We start from the raw sequence: 5654 nt of genomic DNA, 5'->3' as shown, positions 1-5654 counted from the left end.
AATTAAGAAAGGACTTGTATCGCTGAAGTTCCTCGGAAAGTATTTATACCGGAAATTAACAAACGAGCAGATACGTAACAATATGATTATTTATTTCTATAAATATAAATTACGTAGTTTAGTTTCCATACACACACACACACACACACACACAAATGAAAGTTCATATTAACTAAAGATAAGTTACCATAAATCACTCCGAATAAAAGCTATAGGCAAGTCACTCGCTATAAGTCACTGTGTTGGATTTGTGGAACTTTTGTTACACATACGTCACACACATTTCCTCTTCTCTTTCACAGTGATTTTTTTTAAAATATGCAGGGGTGCTGGCACGTGGTGAACTTATACTTATGTTGTTCACCTAATTCCATGCGCAAGTTAGCAGATTTATCGGAAATTTTGATATTCATTTAGATCGAAATCAAATCAATCTGCTGATTATTAGAATCGTTGTCTTCGGGCCTAAGCCTCCTTATTAGGAGAAATGACTGGGAAGCGAAACCATATATCCAGCATTAGCCACCTAACAGGTAAAGTATATATAACGATGGTTTAGCGGGAAGCTTGAGAGCTTATGGCTCTAAAATTTAGGGCTTAATTCTAGCAGTGAGCACAGCACAGATATCCCATTATGCAACTTTGCGCTTAACAGTAGTAAACAAATGTATATACTCTAATTCATCACTAACTATAAAAGGCTTATTCCCTTTGTCACTCTGTCGAGAACGCTTTAACATTCCTTTTTTGGTAATGGTCAACAATGTACATCGTCGCTTAGCAACAAAACTATCACATGATTGTTCTTAAGCCAACTATGGTGTTTATGTTGAATGCTCAATATTCATGTTGATTTGTTAGAAAGGTTTGTTATTTTATTCTTAATTTTTTGATAACTTCGGTGATATAACAGCAAAATAGTTTAATTCAAAAGTTTATAACATTGAGTTGTAGCTAAAAGCAAAATAAAATTTACCAAGTAGCGTCTTAGATAAGCCTTACGTTACGTTTATGTATTAGGTCTAATGCTTAAATTAGACTACAAATAGGCCTACTAATACTAACGTTATGGAGTCAATGTTTAAAAAGTTTAAGTGGTAAATAAATGCTAATCAATAAATATTCTTTTGGTATTTTAACACATATATTACCTACTTGGCCTTAAAACATAAAAATAAACGTTTATTACTACCAAATATCTTTTATCCTTTGTACATTCGAAAGAGTTGAATATTCGTGTCGGAATGTCCGCACTATTTTTTACTTCCTGACCTAGAATACAGTGAAAAAGCTCAAGAGTGCTGTTTCAGAGTACACACGTACTTTTGTTCACGATAACATTTCATTTTTCTGCATATAGGTTTTACTAAAAATGTGGTGATTAAAGAATTACTTCGATAGTGATGAAATAAGTGAAGAGTAGGTGTATTCGTTTTAGTTAAGTTCTATAATTTTCGTTAATCATTCAGCAATGGTTTCCCGTCATTTTTGACTGGCTTTTATACTAGAATATATATATATATGTGTGTGTATAACGCAGAAAGTTAAAGTAAAAACAATAACTATTGGAGTAAAATACGCGGTCATCTCAACGTAACAAACGAAGATTACAGACATAATGTCCAAAAGTAGATTCACAAAGCTAAATGTATATAGATGACAGAATCAATCGTGGCTTAGTGTCTAGCGTGTCCAAGTTGTGAATCCGTTGTTCGTGTCCCGTTATTGCAAAAACGCACTTCGTACTTTAGGACAATGGTTAAGCTACAAAATTGCTAGTTATATCCCACTATTCGGTCAGACAAAAGTAGTTCAAGAGTTGGTAGTGTTTCTCTTGACTAGCTGCTTTTCCTCTATAGTCTAAGGATTCAAAATTAGAGACCACTATGCGCAGATATCCGTTGTGCAGCTTCGTGTTTAACAACAACAACAGAAAACTTAATGCAATTCCACCATCAACAGCAATTTAACATTTTTATTTTTGTTATGAAATAAGAACAAACACTTTTAGACTTTAGAAGTCTTGTGACTATTAATTAGGCTGCCAGTCCAGCAGGCACCATTTTTCAAGCAGCAAGAAACAAACTAAGTAATAAATAAGTCAAAAGCTTTAAATCTGGTAAGATTGACCCTAAGATCGAATTTAATAAATCTAGAAATTTAGATTTGTATCGAGCAATCAACCATTGATTATACGATCACATGTAAATTATGCAAAACGTGCCTTGTTCGCGTAATCATATTGAACTCGAGGCTCTTTTTAGTCTTAGTATCCATTAATGGAAACGTCTACCAATATTGTTCTAGATTATCAAGTTGTTGGTTTACTTCAGAAAACCTCGTATTATTGGACACTCCTGCCATCTGGTTACCAAAGAAAGCGCTTGATACGATGAAAATGTGTAAAACGTTAACTTTGTTTCATTAGGTCAAGTGAGAATGTGAAGTTTGCAAACTATAACGTGAAATTTGGGTGTTAGAAGTAATACCCAAAGTTAATAAAAAAATATTTTGACAGGAAAGATACCACGTTAAAAAATATATATATATATATGAGAACCAGTTTTTAAATCTTAAACAGTTTCATTAAGTTTTGTTTTAACAAATAGAATATAAATGACGGGAAAATGTCATATATGATATATGCTGTTTTCGATCTTTCTATAGGCGGAGAAACCGGAGGGGTGTGGGTGGGTGGGTGTGGAGAGGAGGGGGGGGGGGTACTGGGGTCACATAACTCAAACTTTTGACCCGGTAGCGAAGTGCCCGTTTGAATTGGGAATAGAGACTTGCGTGTAGCTGTCTAAATTTAGAATCCAATGATCACGGTTGACATATCAAATAAAGTGTCCCCAGTTGTCGGTTCAAAAAAAAGAAAAAGATGAACACGTTCTTCTCTCTTTCCATTCCCAGTTCTAATTGGTTGTCTGTTTCTCCATGTATCGGGGGAAATAAATTGCTGTTTATTATTAAACCATGCCGATTATTAGTTACTTACTAGAGACTGTGAAAAAAAAACGAAAAAAAACTACCCAGTTTTAACATTTTCGTCTATTTTTTAAAGTATCAAAATAAACATTGTGATATATCATTACTTGTTTACCTTCTTTTAAAATTAATTACCAGATTTTGTTTGTTCGTAAGCACAAAGCTACACAATAGGTTATCTGTGCGCTGTACAACGCGTGTATCGAAATCCAATTTTTATCGTGAAAAGCCCTCAGACTTTTCTCTGTGCCACCTGGGGACTAATAACTAAATCACAAACAATTCAGCACGATACAGGTTAGGTTAATATTTGCCGTTTCGTTTACTTTTCGAACGTTTGAAGCTTTCTAGACAAGTCTGTTTGGTACACGTGTTTTCTAGCTTGCCACCCTGCAGTTTTGTAAATGAGAATAAAAATATAATCCCAGTGACATGTCTGCGGACTTAAGTAAAAACAGAGTTTCAATACCCGTGGTTGGCACAGCATGGATAACCCATCTTGTGGCTTTGCGCTTAACTACAAACAAACAAACTCGTCTTTTTTTAACTGCAGAGGCGCGAAGTACTTCTTTGAGAGTTATTTCTTGAATTTAGTATTGTAGTTTATGTTTAAATGGATTAACGTAGGTCATTAAGACAAGCGATCGCAAGATAGTCGACTCTATTGAAAATAAAATTAATATATTTTTTAAATTGATTTTGCCGCTATGAAATTTGTGTACCTCGCTAAAGCAGGACCTAGATTTAAACGAGGAATTTTTATGTTTCATTTTATAATCAGAAATATCTCAAGGTAGTTAGTATAAGAATATATTTTTGGTTTGTTATGAATTTCGCGCAAAGCTACACGAGCGCTATCTGCGCTAGCCGTCCCTAATTTAGGGAGTGAAAAGCAGCTAGTCATCACCACCCACCGCCAACTCTTGGGCTATTCTTTTACCAACGAATAGTGGGATTGATCGTCACTTATAACGCCCTCACGGCTGAAAGGGTGGGCATGTTTTGTGGGACGGGGAGTCGAGCGCCTCTAACCACCTGGCCATGTCGGGTTCTTTTTTTTTTTTGGTGGATGATTCTGAACTTAAGTACAATAACTTAACTTTTTAGATAATCATGTGAAATAAAAATGTTTTGGGAAGTAATAGCACACGCTACAAGAAGAAGATGCTGGTACACCAAAATGCCACTGAATGCATTTATATTTATCGTAGCATTGTAATTCTGCAGACTTATCATTGACTGTTTGTGGCACAAAAAACAAGACAAAACTGGTCATACATGTGTTTATAAAGTCTCCCAACTTCCTTAAAGATATGGTGAAAGTAAAATTTAAGAATTAATTGTATGAAAAACCATGCAGAGAAAAGGTTAAAGTAGAGAATTCGGACAAATTGTGTATTCATGAAATACCTTGTAAGTGTGGTAAACTGTATGTTGAGTAACCGAAACATCATTAGAAGTAAGAATAAGATAGCATAAAAATGGGCGTGTAAAGTGTAATATGTTGGTTGCTGTTAATAGTTTCTATTTGTGTTTATGACAAAGGTACTGAAGCTATTTGCCACTGAACCTAATTTTGAACTACTGACAAGAAAGAAGATAACAAATCAGCAGCGACCTACCATCCACGTTAAGAGATTGACTGTCACTATTATAACGTACCTACAGCTTAAAATGTGTATGTGTGTGGGGGTGGGTGTGTCTTGTGGTATCGCATGGATCCAAACCTGGCTCGACAGCTTCAAAATCCATAGTTTTACCACAGGGCTAACCCGCGCTTACCGTTGAATCTAAAGTTACGATAAAGTCATAATCATTACAATAATTAAAACTTAATGTAATAAGTAAATTATCTTTAATCAGGGGGAAAAAAAATCCCACCATTCAATTAGAGTAGCCCAAGAGATGGCGGTGTTCACAAGATCTCTAGCGTTTCGAAATTAGAGACGGCTATCGCTAGTCCTAAAGAAGATTTGTGCGAAAATCAATAAATAAATACTACAAACTTTCCACATTAAAGATAGTAATGGTAAGTTCTTGAATATCGCATTTTTACTTATGGCATTTTAACCCCTTACGTTATTAATTACCTTATTTTAACCTCTTGCTTTATTAAATACCTTTATTTTAACCTCTTGCTTCATTGATTGTCTTTATTTTAACTCATTTGCATTATTAAATTACCTTTAGTATTTTAACCTCTTACATTTTATAATTTATCGTTTTTTGCCTTTTGAATCAAAGATTGGCCTACTAGAATCAGTGTTTTATTACTCATGACATTTCTACATAGTCCACAACGTCTAGCGTAATTACTTTGAGTACAATCATAAATCGAATACTTAGTCGAGCGGCACGTGAAATGTTTCCTTGAGTGAATTACATGACTTAATTAAAAACAAACAAAAAACGAATCGTACGTCTAACAAGCCCACTACGTATATTGATAAGAGCACTTTATTAAAGTTCAACCTATCGAATTTATATATTTTTAAACATGTAAATAAATTTATTGCTTTTCTCATGTAAAAATCCAAGAAAACAAGTTTTTTTTTCACTTTCTAGAAATTACACTATATATTAAAGTTTTTGTGTTTTTTTTCTTCACACCAAATATGCTCGCCCTTTCAGCCGTGGGGGCATTATAATATGACGGTCAATCCCAC

At 34.3% G+C, this 5654-nt stretch overlaps 1 protein-coding gene and 1 long non-coding RNA gene across 7 annotated transcripts in view; one reads left to right on the top strand and one right to left on the bottom strand.

The window, feature by feature from the left end:
* Positions 1–2468, bottom strand: part of LOC111086634 — a 14535-nt gene extending 12067 nt beyond the window's left edge. The window contains exons 1-2 of the long non-coding RNA XR_002611371.1: positions 2457–2468; positions 1152–1154 (exon numbers count right to left, since the gene is read on the bottom strand). This is a non-coding gene — a long non-coding RNA (uncharacterized LOC111086634). The remainder of the gene's footprint in view (positions 1–1151; positions 1155–2456) is intronic.
* The window catches only part of LOC106462903, a 67059-nt gene that overhangs the window by 21494 nt on the left and 39911 nt on the right, over positions 1–5654 (top strand). The gene's annotated exons all lie outside the window — the stretch shown is intronic.

The sequence above is a fragment of the Limulus polyphemus genome, unplaced genomic scaffold (genome assembly GCF_000517525.1).
Source record: "Limulus polyphemus unplaced genomic scaffold, Limulus_polyphemus-2.1.2 Scaffold1278, whole genome shotgun sequence".
Classification (NCBI taxonomy): Eukaryota; Metazoa; Arthropoda; class Merostomata; order Xiphosura; family Limulidae; genus Limulus; species Limulus polyphemus.
This window is presented reverse-complemented; position numbering and strand designations above follow the sequence as displayed.